We start from the raw sequence: 17393 nt of genomic DNA on the forward strand, positions 1-17393 counted from the left end.
ATATTTGAGCTCAAACTGATTTGGTGATTCGAGTCACTATTTTGTCCCTGCAGTGCCAGCCCTCCGGGCTTCTCTGCCACTCTGGTTGCTTCCTTTGCACTATCTCATGATTAGCTGGAGATCTCCTTTGCTTCTTGGTATGGATTCTCGGTTTGAAATAACTTCTTCCTAGGGAATACCTAGGAAGACGTTATTTCAAACAGAGAATCCACAACACATAAGCATTCTTAAAAATTCACCCCTTTGCCCAATACCTTTGGGGGCTGGGTTGTAATTGGCACCCATGGGGCCCTACCACGCAACCAATTTTGGTGCCCTAAAATTAGGTTGAATCAATTCTAATTCAAATAGAATCAAATTTGAATTGAATTGACCCCAGATTCGAGGCCAGCAGATTCAAGCTTAAATCTAATCTGGCTGATTCAAATTGAATCACAAACATTGAATCATGCACATCCCTAGTCACCCATTCCATTGCTGGCATGCCTCTGAGTGGAAGCGGATCCAGCCTGAGAGTCATGAGATCACCAAGCCTTCGTCCATATTCCCACTCACCATAAAGGCCCTCCAGCCCAACACCAATGTAAATTTACATATCCTGACCCACACTAATCCACAAAGTGACCAATTAACCCCAGGGACTGCCTTAAGGCAATCAGTGAGAAGTAGGCAAAAAAAGTCCCCAACATTAGCCAATCAGTTGAGACCCAAAAAATTCCTACTTGGCCTCAATGGTGACCAGAATATCTCTCACTGACTCCAGGGGCAGGCAGGAGGGTGCATGCCCATAGAGCAACTGAAAGAATGCAAAAATAAAAAATAAGTAAATAAAGACAGAGCAAAGGAGCCAACTGCTTATACGTGATTGGTCCACCGATGTCATGTGCTGGGGGACTAAAATGGCAGCCCACACCCCCGTCTCTCGTGCTGGACTCCCACCTCTGCCCTTGCTTATCCCTTATCTTGTGTGTGTGTGTGTGTGCAGCTGAATAGCATGTGCTTAAAGTATTGTCTCGTTTGACACTTCATTTCATCTTTCTGAACCATGCAAGTTTTTCTCACTTTTCCAATCTAGTTTCAGCATTCACAATGCTCCCACAATAAACATGACTGACTGACTTTATGATAGCATATGAATTGTCATAAAGAATGCTTTCTAGTTGAATTAAAGTGACAGGTATGTAACAGATTCCATAAAATAAAGTCACAACATGCCATAATATTTCACAGCACACTGGAAATGACAAGTGGTACACTAATTACTGCCTGCACTGAAACCCTAAATACCAGTTTCATTTATATACTTCGCTAAATATTTCTGATCCATTGATGCGTCTTTTGCAAGAAGTGCAGCTACACCATCATGAAGCAGCACGACGAGTGATTTATTCATCTTCCATAAGTATCAAATAATATCAAAAACTAATGAGTTGAATTAAAAGAGCTGGTGCCTCATGAAAACCTGTTCTACAAATTGGCTGCAATCCAGCGGCTCCAGCTGTGAGCACTAAGTTGTGTGGATGGAGGTGGTTCTCGTTCTCTTCCACAAGAGGGATATGCTGAGTGTGTGTAATGTATCCCTGTGCCAACAGCATTTTCCCATTATGGAAGAAAAGATGACCTAAACCTTGAGTTTTTTCCCTCTCCAACATGCCCTTCTCCAATACAGGGTCCGTCTACATGCATTTTTGTGCATTCACAAGCCTTCTTCTGATGTTACAAATTGTAAATGTGTACACTGCTCACAAGCGGGGAAAGCAGAGAGGACGTCCTGCCCTGCTGTCACTCAGCCCCACGCCCAACTACTAGGGATGTGCACGGAACCGGCATGGGGAAGTTCAAAGGTGGGGGGATAACTTTCAATGTGGGGGAAGGGTACACTTACTGCTCCTGCTGCTTTTCCCCCACCAGCCTCCCATTGTAAACTGGTCCAGCGGGGTGACCGCGTGCCTCCCTGCCACCCTATCCCCTCGTCGGACTGGAAGTAAGCAGAAGTACCTGGCATGCATGTGGACGTTGGGAACGTGAGCACGAGCCAAGTGTGATGTGTACGCACACTTGCCTGACATGCACACATGCAATGGGTACTTCCAGTCTGATGTGGGGACAGGGGGTACTCTGAAGGTACTCTGCTCCTGCCCTGCTGGACTGGGTTACAATGGAGCGCCAATGGGGGGAAAGCAGCAGAAGGGGTAAGTGAACCCTCCCCTCCCCTTCAAGTCATCCCCCTGCCTTCGAACCAGTGGAACTGCCAGTCGTTCGAACCAGTTCAGAAAGAGCTTCCGAACCAGTTCCATGCACATCCCTACCAACTACTATGCTTATGGTGCTTTTTGCCTGAACAGGGAAGTACCATGCTCATGGGATTGCTGGCCATCACGCTTACAGTGTCACCTCATTCAAACAGTGCCATAAGCATGGCCGTCGGGCACAGGGTGTGAGTGACAGCAGGTGGAGGGGACTTGGTCCCTGCTTTCCTCCTCTCAAGTGGTGTTCACACTTACAATTTATAATAGCTAAAGAGGGCTACATGCTCTGTTTCCTCCAATGAAGTTATGGGTAGATCCACTGGGCAGAATCCCTTTTCTCCCCGTGCATTCAGATCTATGGACATGGTTGTACATCCAGGGCTATAATGAGGAAAATGCCAAGTATATGTTGGCAAAAGTAGCTTTGGCATGTCTGAACCATGAAATCTAATGTGTGGCAAATCAGCAACATCCGATACATGAGCCATTTTTCTTTTCTTTCAAACATTGTGTTCTCAGAAACAAACAAACCTGCACTTGAATACAAAATTATAACAAACCAATTTTTGCTTATTGGGTTGAAGTACTTCTTAAGGAGGCCTTATGGTCTACTGTCACCAATCCTATGATAACAAGAATTCATAGGGGACTTGAAACAAACAATAATAATTCACAGAGGAGTTCAAACAAACATCAATTAACTTTTTTCCTTCCAGGAAATTCATTAGAAGGATAACTTTACAGTGCACAAATCTTAGTGTTTGAAATGTTAGCTATTTTGCTCCATTTCCTCTTTTAAATGAGAAACCTACATTTCTGTGTCTCCTGTAGAGAAATGTGTGAAACAGTTCAATTTATTTATAGTACAGCTGTTCAGAGGGACGAGTGTTCATCCTTCTTTTTCGCACAGTACTGTCAATCCCATTAAGTTGTTTTTAGTTGGTTAAACAACTATCTTTCAATGGACTGGTTGAAGTTTTTCCTACGAGAATCACAAATATTTATATACTAGTTATCCATAAAAGTTCTCAAAGCGGTTTACATATAAAAACAAATTTTAAAAATGGATGCTTCCCTGTACCAAAAGGGCTCACAATTTAAAAGTTTGCATATTATCAAAACTGCAGTATAGCTGGGAAGACAGCGGATGCAGCCACGGCAATTTGGTTATTCGCCTGAGCTGTTTGTATTATGTGCTGTCTCCTTGTTCATGCTGGTGATCCAGCTCGAGATAGGATCGATCTTTCTCACCAGTAACCCTAGTGACCACTAGGGGCATTGGGAGGAGAGATTGTGAGTTAGGGTCTCCTTCTCTTTCCTGTCTGTCTCTGCCACTGTGACCCCTCAATTGATAAAGTATACTCAGGAACTTCCTGGGAGTGTCCTCCTCCTCCTCCTCCTCCTCCTCCTCCTCCTCCTCCTCCTCCTCCTCCTCCTCCTCCTTATTTTTCCCAGAATTCTTCTAGCTCTCTCCATGTTTCTATAGTTCTCTCTCTGACCACCATTTAACCAGCAGCTAGATATAGGTCTTTTCTATCATTATGTATTTCTGAATTAAATAGATTATTTTAACCTTTCATGAATCTCCATACTCATCATTTACAAACTATTGCCCCCGAGACCCTGTTAAGGTCTGCTGTAATGGGAGCGAGTTAGCTCCTGAAATACTTTGCTATGTAAATAATTACCCCAAACAGTTCCCTCCCTCATCCACTAGACCTGCCACCAAAGTTTCAGCAACACCATTTGGGATGACCGCATTCTGGATTAGAACCTCTGTAGTCAGGGTGGACATTGGAAGAGGCCAAGCTTGGCCAGTCAGATCACAAATGGCAGCTTGAAATGTATGTACTTTGTAAAATATTGCTGCAGTCAGAGATACAAGCACTAGCAAAAAAAAAAGGTGGGGGGAGCTAGAGTTAACAATGAAGCTCAAAGAATTGCAAGACATGATTAATTGAGGGTCACTGCCCTTTAAGATATTTTAGGGGAAAGATGAAAGAGTGGATGATCTAGGTGACCTAACCAGCTGGCTATCACAGCTATTAAAACTGGAGGAAGGCATTGCTCCCCTTATTGGCTGACATTCTGTGCTGCGCTAGAATTGTGTAGCTGAAGATGCATCAGTGGAAGATGCTGTATTGTAGCTCTGTTCAGTGTGTTGCTGAGCAGAAAATGCATGGAAGGGGAGGGGGAGAGGGAACAATGGTCTCCACCCCACCCCCGAAAGGACTTTTTAGCTTCAATTATATGTTCTTGAGGGCTGAGCAGCTCTCAAACACACATTCCTGATGCCCAAAGGCCTTCTGTGACTTATTGGGTTATTTCCAATGGGCTTACTCTTGTGTAATGCAATTTGCACACTGTTTGTCTATGTGCAACATACACGAATTGTGATAAATATTATTTATTTAAGTATTTGATTTATATACCACCTGACTCCACAGGCTGTAGGCAGTTTGCAACCATAAATACAATAAAAAAACACAATGAAACAAACTATTAAAAAACAAGTTAAGACTAGGGATGTGCAAATCAATTCAGGTACAAAATGATTTGTACCCGTATCTAGCTGATTTGGGTGATGTGTACAAAGAAGAAATCGCACCTGTGCTCAGTTGCCCAGATTCTGATACAAACCAAATCACACAGATTCAGACCTGGAAAAATTCAGGGATTCAGACCTCCATTTTGTGGTCACAGTGGGTTGGGTGGTAGTGTCCAATGGGTGGAAGCTACCACCCAAATTTCAAATAAATTAGACAAAGGGGTGATTTTTAAAAACAATTTATTGAATTTCTCAAGTCTGTAAGCTTTTCCCCATAGGGAATAATGGGGATATCAGCAGTCTTAGTTATAACTCCACAGGGGGGCACCAGGGTGGCCCAGAGCAGGTTGTGGTGTAGTGCACATAGGGTGCCAACCACCCCTGATACCACAAGCCCATGGGGTACTGGCAGGGGCGTATATAGGGTGGGGCAGGCAGGGCACGTGCCCTGGGAGCCACTTGAAGGGGGGTGCCATTTTTAAAAATTATTTTCTTAAAACAATGGCCGCTGAAAACAAAATGGCCACTGTGCATGCTCAAATGGTCTCTGTGAGGCTCTAGGCCATGCCAGGCCTCACAGAGGCCATTTGAGCATGCACAGCAGCCATTTAAAATATATATTTTTAAAAATTGTCACTGCACATGCTCAAATGGTTCCTGTGAGGCCCTAGAGGCCAGCAGGGGGAGGGGGAAACTTTGTAGTCCCCCCCAGCCTTTAGGAAGCCCCCCGAAGGGGCTACAGGTAACGTTAAATATATATATAATATAAGTCACTGTACACATATTCAGTTTGGCATTATGTACAGAGAATCAGGGCTTGTGAATACTGAACTGAAGCTTATGAGCTAGGATTGTATACATTTGCTCTTACTTTGCTTCTTATGATAAGTGAGTTAAATGTGATATCTTAATCATATGGCTATTAATGGTGAATTTGTCTTTGAATCAGTGTGAAATCCTTAGTATTAAGGCCCACTGGGAGTTTCTTGTTCTCTTTCTCTCATTTTAACTGTTTTTCTGAAATACTAGAATATATTCCAAGCAGTGACACAGTTTACTCTGCATATCCTTTAATTATTTTCAGAGTGTCTGGTAAAAGTCAAATTCTCCATATATTTTTAAAACTTATGTAATAGTGATGGTACAATGCATAGTAGAGAATTAGACAGACACTTCTGTTTAGTTTTCCAAGTACACCCCCACATAATATTTAGGTATTTCATGAGCCCCAGCATACTGACATTTGTAGTTTTCCAGCATTTTTTTGGTCTGGCTACATCCACTGCTAAATAGTTCTTGAAATATTAAAAGATTAACGAGCTTGACTTGTATTTTTCAGCTGATATTATGGTAAAGTAATTTGAAAGATGGGTGTCAGATGTTTGGCCAGGGGGTGCAATTTCAGTGCTTGCCCTAGGCGCTATTTTCCCTAGTTGCACCTCTGGGTACTGCGTTTTGTTGTTTTCAATATTTCTGGTGTCCTGGGAGTAGATTCCTTGGTAGGAAATGAGAGGGGCTTCTTTCTAAGTCCATTCATCATTTTGCACCAAATAAAATTATGAATTAAGAAAGATGAGCAGTGATAGTGGATTCTAAGTCCTTTCATCATTTAGCACCAAAGATGATGAATGAACACGGAGGAGAGGTCTATCAATGGCTACTAGTTGGAGGGGTATAGGCCACCTCCAGCCTCAAAGACAAGATGCCTCTGAGTACCAGTTGCAGGCGAGTAACAGCAGGAGAGAGGGCATGCTCTCAACTCCTGCCTGTAGACTCCCAGTGGCATATGGTGGGCCACTGTGTGAAACAGGATGCTAGACTAGATGGGCCTTGGGCCTGATCCAGGAGGGCTGTTCTGATGTCCTCATGAACGTCTTTGTTCATTCATAACCTTCTTTCCTTGCATGTGCAAGGAAAGCCAGAAATAAGATACAGATAGCAGAGCCCAGCCATTCAGTCAGCTAGTGGGAGGGGAGGAGGAAGGAGATGGAGTTCACTGCTGCTGCCCGCTCAGTGGTCTTAGGGCTAAAAAAGGGGGGTACTGTGAATCTCCCCTCCTCACCCCTCACCCGCCCTACAGCTGCAGCCAGCCACCACTGCCGAGCCCCATCCCGCTGCCAGCAATCTTTAGGGGCAAAAGGGAGCACTTTCCCCTTGACTGACTGCCCCCCTCCCCGCAGCTACTTCCTCTAAGCCTTCCCCCCAAAAAATCAAAGTAGAAGGGGGAACTTTCCTCCTCCCCGCCCCCCACCGAGCTTTTTGCCCATGAGCAGCAAAAAGTTTAATCCGTCCCTGAGTCTACTGCGTCTACTGATTGTGTCTACTAAGGACACACTCCTTAGTAGACATGGAACCTCCCCACCCTCCCCGGGGTATAAAGTGCTATAGAAGCAGCGAACACATCTATCACTTTGACAGGGAGCTTGCTGGCTGGTATCTATTGGTATTCTTGCTTCTCTGAGGTAAAAAAGTAATTATAGAAAGACTGGTTATTCAGCACACAAAAGACTTATGTACCAAGTTTCCATGAGCTCAGAGAAAGTACTTCAGTAATAAACCCCACTTGGGTTACATTGTGTCTTTTGTAACTCAACCCCTTTTTCTCAACATCTATAACTGTGGTTTTGTCCTCCGTCTGAAGAATATATTGGCCTAGTAATAAGAATATAGTATCTTATTTATAAGGGAGCTAGGTTTTTGTGGATCTATCAAGTGGAATTGCATCTATCAATATCTATCCTTTGGTGCAGGAAATTGGATTTTCCAGTGTGACCGTTAGCGGGGCTGAGTTTAGTATATCCACTGCTAGCCGTAAGAACCTAAAAGGAAACTGTTTCATAGACTAGCATTATATGCTCATGATAGTGAATCTATATTACATTTGATGTCAGCATCTCCAGATAAAGTGGGGAAAGATTGCTTAATAACTTTTGAACCTTACAAGGCAATAAGGAATGGGAAAACATACTTCAAGCTTTATCACAGAATCAAAGAAGAGGAAGCCTGGAATCAAAGATCATCTATTCCAACCTACTGTGCTAAGGCAAAATGCCCTCCATTGAAATCCTCATAAGAAATCTGGCCACGTATGCATTTCTTCATTGTATCACCTACTCCATACTGAGAAGTAGTGGTGTGCACGGAACCACACCTCCGTGGTCTGGCACTGGGGAGGGGGGCTCTTTAAGGGCAGGGAGGGTGTACTTACCCTACCCACTGCTTCCCCCCCCACTGGTGCACCTGTTTTATAAAGCATTTGGGGTGGCAGGGTACCTCCCTGATGCCCCTTCCCCCATTCCTCGGCAAAAGGCTTCAGAAAGCCTGACTGCGCATGCTCACATTGCGTGGGCAAGTCACGTCTGCGTGTCGCGTGTGTGCATACGTCTCATGCATGTGCACAAATCTGATGTACACATGCACGTGACACGCAGATGTGATGCTCACGTGACGTGCGCATGCTCAGTCAGGCATTCTGAAGCCTTTTGCCGAGTAACGGGGGAAGGAGCAGCAGGGAGGTACCCTGCCACCCCAAATGCTTTACAAAACTGGTGTGCCGGCGGGGGGAAAGCTGTGGGAGGGATAAGTACGCCCTCCCCCGCCCTTAAAGGTCCACCCTCCCAGTGCTGAACCGCTGAACCATTTCTGGACTGGTCCGGAGGCCTGTAGAATGAGTGATCATGAAGGAGGGAGAATCAAATTTAATTAGATTGATGATGCATTAATCCCCACAAATCAGTCAAGCAATCAAATACATTTTACAACACTTTCAAAAGATGCCTAGGCTTGGAGTCAATATTGTTGGAGATACAGCTCCAGGACCATTGACTTTCTGTCCTATTGATCACTAGGGGCACTGGGACTAGAGATAGTCAGCAAGGGTCTTCCTCTTTGTTTCAACACTCTTGTTATCTCTCTTTCTGCTCTGGCTTCTACTTGGCAGACTGATACTCTTAGGTCTCCCCTTCCTCTTCATACCTGCATGTTCCATTTTACCTTCCTTCCTTCCTTGTTCTGCTCTCACACTATGGAGATATAAAGCTCAGGGACACAGGCTTTCCATCCAAATATGGAACTTATTTAATAAACCTTTACAAGTATTTGGACCTTAAAAGTCTGTCTCAAGATACTCTTAATAGGCCTGGTTCTTTTAACACATACTTACTCTGTTGTAATGGGGATCTCTGAAATCCCTTCCCTGCAACAGATATACTAGATGTTGATGGAGGACTTGGATTTTAATGTAGAATTTATCTGCTTTTTTAATATATTACTAGCCATACTAAATTTAGGAATATTAGTAGCCTGGTTCAGACATCATGCTGTATGAGTGTACAGATGTCTGTACACTTGTACATGAATATGTGTGAATGATTACCTGGGTTCATTTTAAAAGTGAACCTGGATACAGGTCTTTCAAATTCAGGGAACAGATAAGAAGTGTACTTCTGCACCTGTGTTCAGCATAACATGGGAATGACTGTACCTGTGTACAGATCTGTACCTGTGTACACTGTACACTTTTTTGTATGAGTGTTGACTATTACATGTGAATGGCCTATTGTCTTTGAGGCTCTGCACATGAGCAGTGTGGACAGCCTACAGGGCTTCTGCGGGGAGAGAGAGCATGACCCACAGACGAGCATCCAGCCATTCCTGGATCGGCCACCCACACAATTACCGTCACCGTCACGGAGCAGGTAGAGGCAGCAGGGATCAGGGCCTACCAGTCCCTGAAAGTCCCAGGATGTCCAGCATGAATGCGTGGGGCATTCTGGGGAGACCCTTGATGCTGGGAGGCTAGTTGTTGCCTCCGGGTCAGGGGGTCTCCTTGTGGGTTGCCATGGCACAAAACCGTGGTAACACACGATAGTTGAAATGAGGTTAGTGGAGCACTTGCTCCGCTAACCGCATTTAAGGGTGGGATGATGATGATGATGATGATGATGATGATGATGATGATTTAATACTTTTATATACCACCCCAAATGCAGGTTTTCTGCGCTTACCACCGGGAGCCACACATGTAATGTAAAAAAACGTACAAGCCCATTTCAAACTGGATTGAAACCCCTCTAAAATGTGGGATCACCTCCAAGATTCATACAAGGTTGTATATAGCAGAGAGGTTGTGTTGCACAGCCTTGTATGCATCCAGGAGATGGTCTTCTACTAGAGGTCACACAACATGGTGGAGTGCTGCAACTCCACAGACTTCTTAAGTACAGTGGTCCCTCGACTTACAAACTACTCGACATAAGTATTTTTCGAGTTACAAACGGCAGTTTTAGATCCGGTTTTAGATGCGGTTTTTTCGACTTACAAATTTTTAGATGGGGTTTCCTCGACTTACAAATTTTTAGATGGGGTTTCCTCGACTTACAAATTTTACATGCGGTTTCCTTGACTTGCCTGCCTGTTTACTGCCTGTTTATTCTTGAAAATAAATGTTCCTGTGCAGTTTGCAAGCCTTACTGGGGGTCTGGGTCTTTTTTCTAGGCTCCGGAACGCATTAATCCGTTCCCAATGCATTCCTATGGGAAACCGCTTTTCGACTTACGAATTTTTCGACTTACAAATGTGCATTCAGAACGGATTAATTACGTAAGTAGAGGGACCACTGTATATGTGTAAGTTCTGGCATTGCTCTGGTACACGCTAGTCAGGATGTCAGCCTTTCGGCTGTGTAGTCATGTTGGCCCAATAAGCATGTTGGACCTGATGCCCTCTGTTAGATATCATTGGACAGATTTCCGCACTGACAATGGGGAACCTTGACAGTCAAAACCTCCAACTGCATTCCTTGCTGTTGGTGCAGAACTCCATTGGAGTTCCAACATTCCCATTGGGCCTTCCTGGAGCTGCCTTTCTCCTGTCCTTACCTCGTACATGGGAGGAGAGCTGGTCTATGGCAGAAGAGCTGGTCTTGTGGTAGAAAGCATGACTTGTCCTTTTAGCTAAGCAGGTCCACCCTGGTTGAATATGAAAGGGAATCTTGATGTGTGAGCACTGTAAGATATTCCTCTTGGGGGATGCAGCTGCTCTGGGAAGAGCATCTGAGGTTCCAGTTTTCCTCCTTGGCAGTATCTCCAAGATAGGGCTGAGAGAGACTCCTGCATGTAACCTTGGAGAAGCCGCTGCCAGTCAGTGTAGGCAATACTGAGCTAGATGGACCAAGGGTCTGACTCGGTATAAGGCAGCTTCCTATTTTCTGACACCAGGAAGTCCTCTCTGCTCCCTACCTTACAGGGATCACTCAGCAAGCTGGCCGCTCCTGGTGGCTCATCTTGCAGCTTCAGTTTTGAACTAGGGATATAACTGCAGGAGCATCTACTCTTGGAACCTTTTGTCCTACTGACCCCTAAGGACATTAGGAGGAGCAGTGACAGTGAGGAAGAGTATTCTTCTTTATTTCACTCTTGCTGTCTCTCTGTCTGATCTGACTTTCTCTGATTGGTAGACTGATATTCTTAGGGCCTATCATCACTCTACCTTTCTTGCTCTCAGGCTTTTTCTTGCCATCTGCTCTGCTGCAGACTCTATATGCCATGTGGCTTCTTTCTCTCTTTTGTTGTCCCTCTCTTTCTCTCTGTTCTGGCTTCTTCTGATTGGTAGACTGATATTCTCAGGTCTCCCCCTCCTCTTCATACTTGCTATAAGGGCATTTTTTTTTTAAAGAGCAGAACAAGGAAGGAATAAGGGCATTTTTACCCTTATTCCTTCCTTGTTCTGCTCGCAAACTATGAAGAAGGAAAGCGCAGGCACACAGCCTTTCTATCCAAGTACATAACTTCCCCAATGAAGCTTACTTGCTTTTGGATCTTAAACAACTGTTCAACTTTTACGGCTCATGCTGGCTCTGTTATACTTGGGGTTGGTCAAACCCCTTTCCTCCAACAAGAACAGCCAGAAATCTCACAATCCCCTGCACCTCTTGATGACCTAAACCTAATTCAAAGAACACAAACCACAAGGTGAGAGGCCAAGAGGCTGATTGCTGATTGCTTCCTGTAAGGTAGGGAGCAGAAAGGAGGATGTGTGTGGTGTTGTTGTTTTTTTAATGACCCTATTTTGAATTTCCACTTTGAATTAGGTTTACCTTCCCAAAAGGCATAAGGACTTATGAGATCTGTCATTGTTTTAAGGGGCTGCTCAGCCCTCAGGGACATATTCCTGGCATAAAAAATGGCTTTTGTAGGGAGGGTGTGAAAGCTGCTTCCCCATCTCTCTGCACACATGTTGCATTTGAGAGGCAAGCCTTGCCTATACCTAGTTTTTAGGCTACTTGCAAGGATGGAGCTCTTACTCTGCCCTCATAAGGCTGCATATTAAGTTTGTTGGAGTTCCAGTGCATCGACCTTTTGCACCAACTATCCTAATGACCACTAGGGGCATTGGGAGTAGAGATCGTGAGTAAGGGTCTCCCTAGCTGCTATACTTGTCTCTACTCTATGACCCCTGATATGATTCTTCAGGTGTTTCCTTTTGAGAGTCAGAATTCCCTTCCTTTCATCTTAGAGAGCAGATGGAAACCTCTCTCTCTCTCTCTCTCTCTCTCTCTCTCTCTCTCTCTCTCTCTCTTTTCATTATGTAGTTCTATAGATTAGGATTAGGTCTTTCTTATCCAAAGGTGTTGATTGATTGATTAAGTTATGTCAAGTTGGTGTCAACTCTTAGCAACCACATAGATAGATTCTCTCCAGGATGATCTGTCTTCAACTTGACCTTTAAGGTCAATTTAAGGTCAGTGGTGCATTCATTGCTGTCATAATCGAGTCCATCTACTTTGCTGCTGGTTGTCCTCCTTCCACTTTTCCCAGCATGATGGACGTCTCAAAGGAGCTGGGTCTTCACATAAATGTGTCTGAAGTCAGGTGAAAATTCTGGATCAATTTGTTCCATGATCCATTTGTTTGTTTTTCTGGCTGTCCATGGTCTCCTCAAAAGTCTTCTCCAACACCAAAGTTCAAAGGCGTCAAAGCTTTTTATCTTTCCAAAGGTGTTTTTCTATCCAAAGTTGTACTTCACCAATAAATCTACTTAGCATTTTACTCTACAAGACTCTCCGTGTGTCTTCTCTAAATAGCTGCAACAAGTAAACTCTGCAATCTACTCTGTAACTGGAATGGGTAGCTTCTTTAGTGCTCTGCTAATTAATCTGGGGGTAAAAATTACAACCCTCAACAAGGTCAACCAATCTTTTATATAATCTGAAGAATGTGTTTGTTTATTTGTGGAAAATAAATATGTTCTTCCTCATTAACTACAGATACCAAATTTTGCATAAACACTCCTGGCACTGAAATTAGCTGCATGCACTACTTTTTACACAGAATATTGTGGGTGAAAGGTTCCATTTGGGGGGGGGGTGTTTTTTAGCAGAAATGCTGAATATAATGATCATGTTTTAACAGTTATTCTCAACAGATTTTAATGCTCAATAACCAGATCAATAATTCACAAACAACATTATGCCCAAGAGAAGCAGAATATCTTTCACAAATACAAATGTACTATAATTCAAATTTACTATGTATGGTAATTGTGCAATAAAATGAATAATGTTTGAATTCCTATTAATTTCAAACTGATCTTTGACATGCCTTTTTCAAGTATGTGGTGTAGTGGTTAGAGTGCTGCTAGGACCAGGGAGACCCGAATTCAAAACCCCATTCAGCCATGATACTTGCTGGGTGATTCTGGGCCAGTCACTTCTCCCTCAGCCTAACCTACTTCAGATGGTTGTTGTGAGGAGAAACTTAAGTATGTATTACACCGCTCTGGGCTCCTTGGAGGAAGAGCGGGGGTCGGAAATGATTTTTAAAAAATAAAAAATCTACAACATAAGTTTATTTTTATGAACTTTACTATGTGTAATCTACACGAAATGACTTTGCCCAGTCAACAACAGGCCTCACCTTCTAGTATATACATTTTTAAAATACACCATTTTTTTAAAACCCTCTTGCAGCCTGAAGTGGTATAGTCCAGGAAGCTTCACTGTCTTACCTGCTATTTGCATTTGGAAGGTAACATCCAGACCAATGCTGTGAGCACAAAAAACATTTTCCTCACACAAGAAGAGAGGGTCAAATTTTGCCATTTCCCCCTCTCTTTGCAGCCCATGGTGCTTTCCAAAAATATCTCCCTGAGGGTTGCAGGACCCTCAGGGACATATTTTCAGGAAGCTCAGTGGGTTTGATGGGGAAGGAGAGGTCAACAAAAATCACCCGCTGCTGCACATGCAGGATATTTGCCAGTATGAACAGTTAGTCGGGATGTCAGCTAGTAGGCCATAGATAGAAAAGTCACTAAGGCAATACAAAATGGATACTCTGTAAACCACACAAACCAAAACTTCCCCAAAGATAAGCAAGGATTCCTGCAGTGCAGACTCATTCAGGGATTCATCTTTTCCTCAATATGTTGGTTTTAATTTCCATATTCTTTATGTGTCACTGATCATTACTAGTCTAAGTAAATACTGAGAATGATTGTCTCAGCAGGTGTTCTCCGTGGCAATACTCCAGCTGCCTATAAAGACATCCTCTGAGGTATTTTGTTTTATATTTTTTAAGCAACAAGATCCATATTCATTTTGAGACAAAAATAAAAGTGTGCTTGTGGTGCTCATGAAAGTTTTTATAACCTTTACAGTATCTCATATTTTTCCTCATGGCATCATGGCCTATTTTTTCCTCTTCTGTATGGATAATTCATCTATAATGAAAACAGAACTGAGCTGAGCATGATGTTTATTTTGGTTTAGAAAAAGATTCTAGTTTTCTATTTTATTTATTTTTAAAAAAATGAATTGTTGGGAAATACCACATTTGTTACTATTATTCTCAGTTCCTTAATTCAAATTTCAAAACATAAAGAACCATTTCTCATGATCTGTGAGAAAGGGCTTGAAGAGGCAGGCAAGGAAAGCTCAGAAAGTGAGCAAGTGTGGTGTAGTGGCTAGAGTGCTGGACTAGGACTGGGGAAACCCAAGTTCAAATCCCCATTCAGCCATGAAACTAGCTGGGTGACTCTGGGCCAGTCACATGTCTCTCAGCCTAACCTACTTCACAGGGTTGTTGTGAGGAGAAACATAAGTATGTAGTACACCGCTCTGGGCTCCTTGGAGGAAGAGCGGGATATAAAATGTAAAAATAAAATAAAATAGCACTAGCTGTTTAAGAGGGTGGCTGCAGCTGGGATCGGGCGTGATCCTGGCAGTTCTCACATGCTGGCAAGTCCGGGCTTGGCTTCATTAGCCCAGTTTTGCCTGGCTGTGAAAACAGCCTCACTGTTCTGCTTTGGGTTGCCTTGTGTTGTGTTGTTCAGTGGATAGCTCAGAGGGGCATATAGCAAACGAGCTCCTCAGGTAGGTCTGTCAACTCTAGCTGAAGCTATTCCCTCCTTGAGAGTTTTCCCCAATATATTTTCTGATATTTCCCACAATAATAAGCCATTACATAAGAACAGGACTGCTGGATCAGGCCCAACAAATGCTCCCGAGAAGCCCACAGCCTACTGTTGTTGCTTCTCTGTAACTGGTACTCAGAGGCATCTTGCCTCTGAGGCTGGAGGTGGCCTATAGCCATCAGACTAGTAGCCATTGATAGACGTGTCCTCCATGAATTTGTCTGAGCCTCTTTTAAAGTCATCCAAGCTGGTTGCCATCACCACATCCCATGGCAAAGAATTCCGTAGATTATGTTAGAGGTTGTTGATTTTTACCCACAATAGGTGAAACAGCAGAGCACTAAGGAATGAGCACACACTCCAGTTACAGAGTAGGTAGCAGAGAATGGTTTGGATACTGCAGCTATTTAGAGAACACACATGGAGATCCTTGAATGACTAAACACTAAACATTTATTGGTTAAATACACTTAGATAGGAAAGACCTATCTCTAATCTAAAGGACTACATAGTGGGTAGGTAAGGAGAGAGATAGAGAGAGATGTTTCCATCTGCTCTCTAGTAGGAAAGGAAGGATTGTGACTCAGCACAGGAAGTGCTGCAGAGTCAGTTCAGGGGTCATAGAATTGGGTCATAGACAGATAGGGAGATGCTGACTGACTGTCTCTACTCCCAATGCCCCTGGTGGTCATTAGGACAGTTGGTGCAAAAGGTCGATGCACTGGAAGTTCATCTCCAACAGATTAATTATGTGCTGTGTGGAAAAAGTACGTCCTTTTGTTGGTCCTAAATTTCCTGGTCATCAGATTCATGGGATGACCCCTGGTTCTAGTGTTGTGTGAGAGGAAGACAAATTTCTCTCTGTCTATTCTCTCTACTCCATGCATGATTTTATACACCTCTTTCATGTCTCCCCATAGTTGCCTCTTTCCCTTCTAAAAAGCCCCAGATGCTGTAGCCTTTCCTCATAAGGAAGGTGCTCCTGGCCCCTCATCAACTTGGTTGTCCAAGATTAAATAGCAATAGCAATAGCACTTACATTTATATACCGCTCTATAGCCGGAGCTCTCTAAGCGGTTTACAATGATTTAGCATATTGCCCCCAACATTCTGGGTACTCATTTTACCGACCTCGGAAGGATGGAAGGCTGAGTCAACCTTGAGCCCCTGGTCAGGATCGAACTTGTAACCTTCTGGTTACAGGACGGCAGTTTTACCACTGCGCCACCAGGGGCTCTTCAGGATTGCTTTCGACAGTCACCTGAAAGTTTTTCACACCCGACTTTTAGTTTGCGTCTCCTCCAGAATGGAGGGTGAATGTTCACATATCAACCAAATTTACCCCCAAGTCCCTAAAAACAATCAGGGGACACTTCACACACAAGTCGAGTTTTTCATCACGCATTAGAGTTTAGCGTGATTTATATCTGGGGTTGAAAATTCTACTTCTTGCATCAGTTTTGAGGGACACCTTTGAACTCGCAGTAAAGCCTCACAGAAAACCCACAGCTCAGAATCTGAAAAAGAAACATAAGACAGACAATAGCAACAACCACTGGAGGGATGCTGTGCTGGGGATGGAGAGGGCCAGTTATTCTCCCCCTACTAAATAAAGAGAATCACCACTTGTAAAAGTGCTCAGTTAGCAGGAAATGTTTGTTTAGTCCGCTGCTTATATCTGGTAGGTTTCTTAGGTTTTTTGGCTTTTTACTTATAATTGTTAATTTGAAACTTTTGAAATTCTAACTTTTAAATATGGTTTTCGCTTGGTATTTATTTATTTATTAAATTTTTAAGAAGTGTTTTATATTCTATCCACTTTATTAAAGGTGTGAGCCACCCTGAGTAGTATTGTGCAGGAGGTGGGGGAGGGAGTGTATAAATATGTTAAATCAAATATAAACAAATAAACAAATAAACAAATAAAAAATGTACAAACAGACATAAAACGTGCAGTTAAGAAAAATACAGTTCTAAAAGATCATTTGTGGAGTTCAAAATTCAAGGCATGCAGAAGTCGTATAATGTAAGATGATGTAAAAAGATGTGAAAAGTAATGTGGGTAGTCCAGCCTGCACTAGACCTCAGACCCTGATCAAGTGTACCCATTTCTCCTCCTCCTGCCAAAGTTGCTCCCTGCATAGAGTCTTCACTGATGATTATAAAACCCTTCTGAAATTGTGCTG

The sequence above is a fragment of the Hemicordylus capensis genome, chromosome 9 (genome assembly GCF_027244095.1).
Source record: "Hemicordylus capensis ecotype Gifberg chromosome 9, rHemCap1.1.pri, whole genome shotgun sequence".
In the NCBI taxonomy this organism is placed as follows: domain Eukaryota; kingdom Metazoa; phylum Chordata; class Lepidosauria; order Squamata; family Cordylidae; genus Hemicordylus; species Hemicordylus capensis.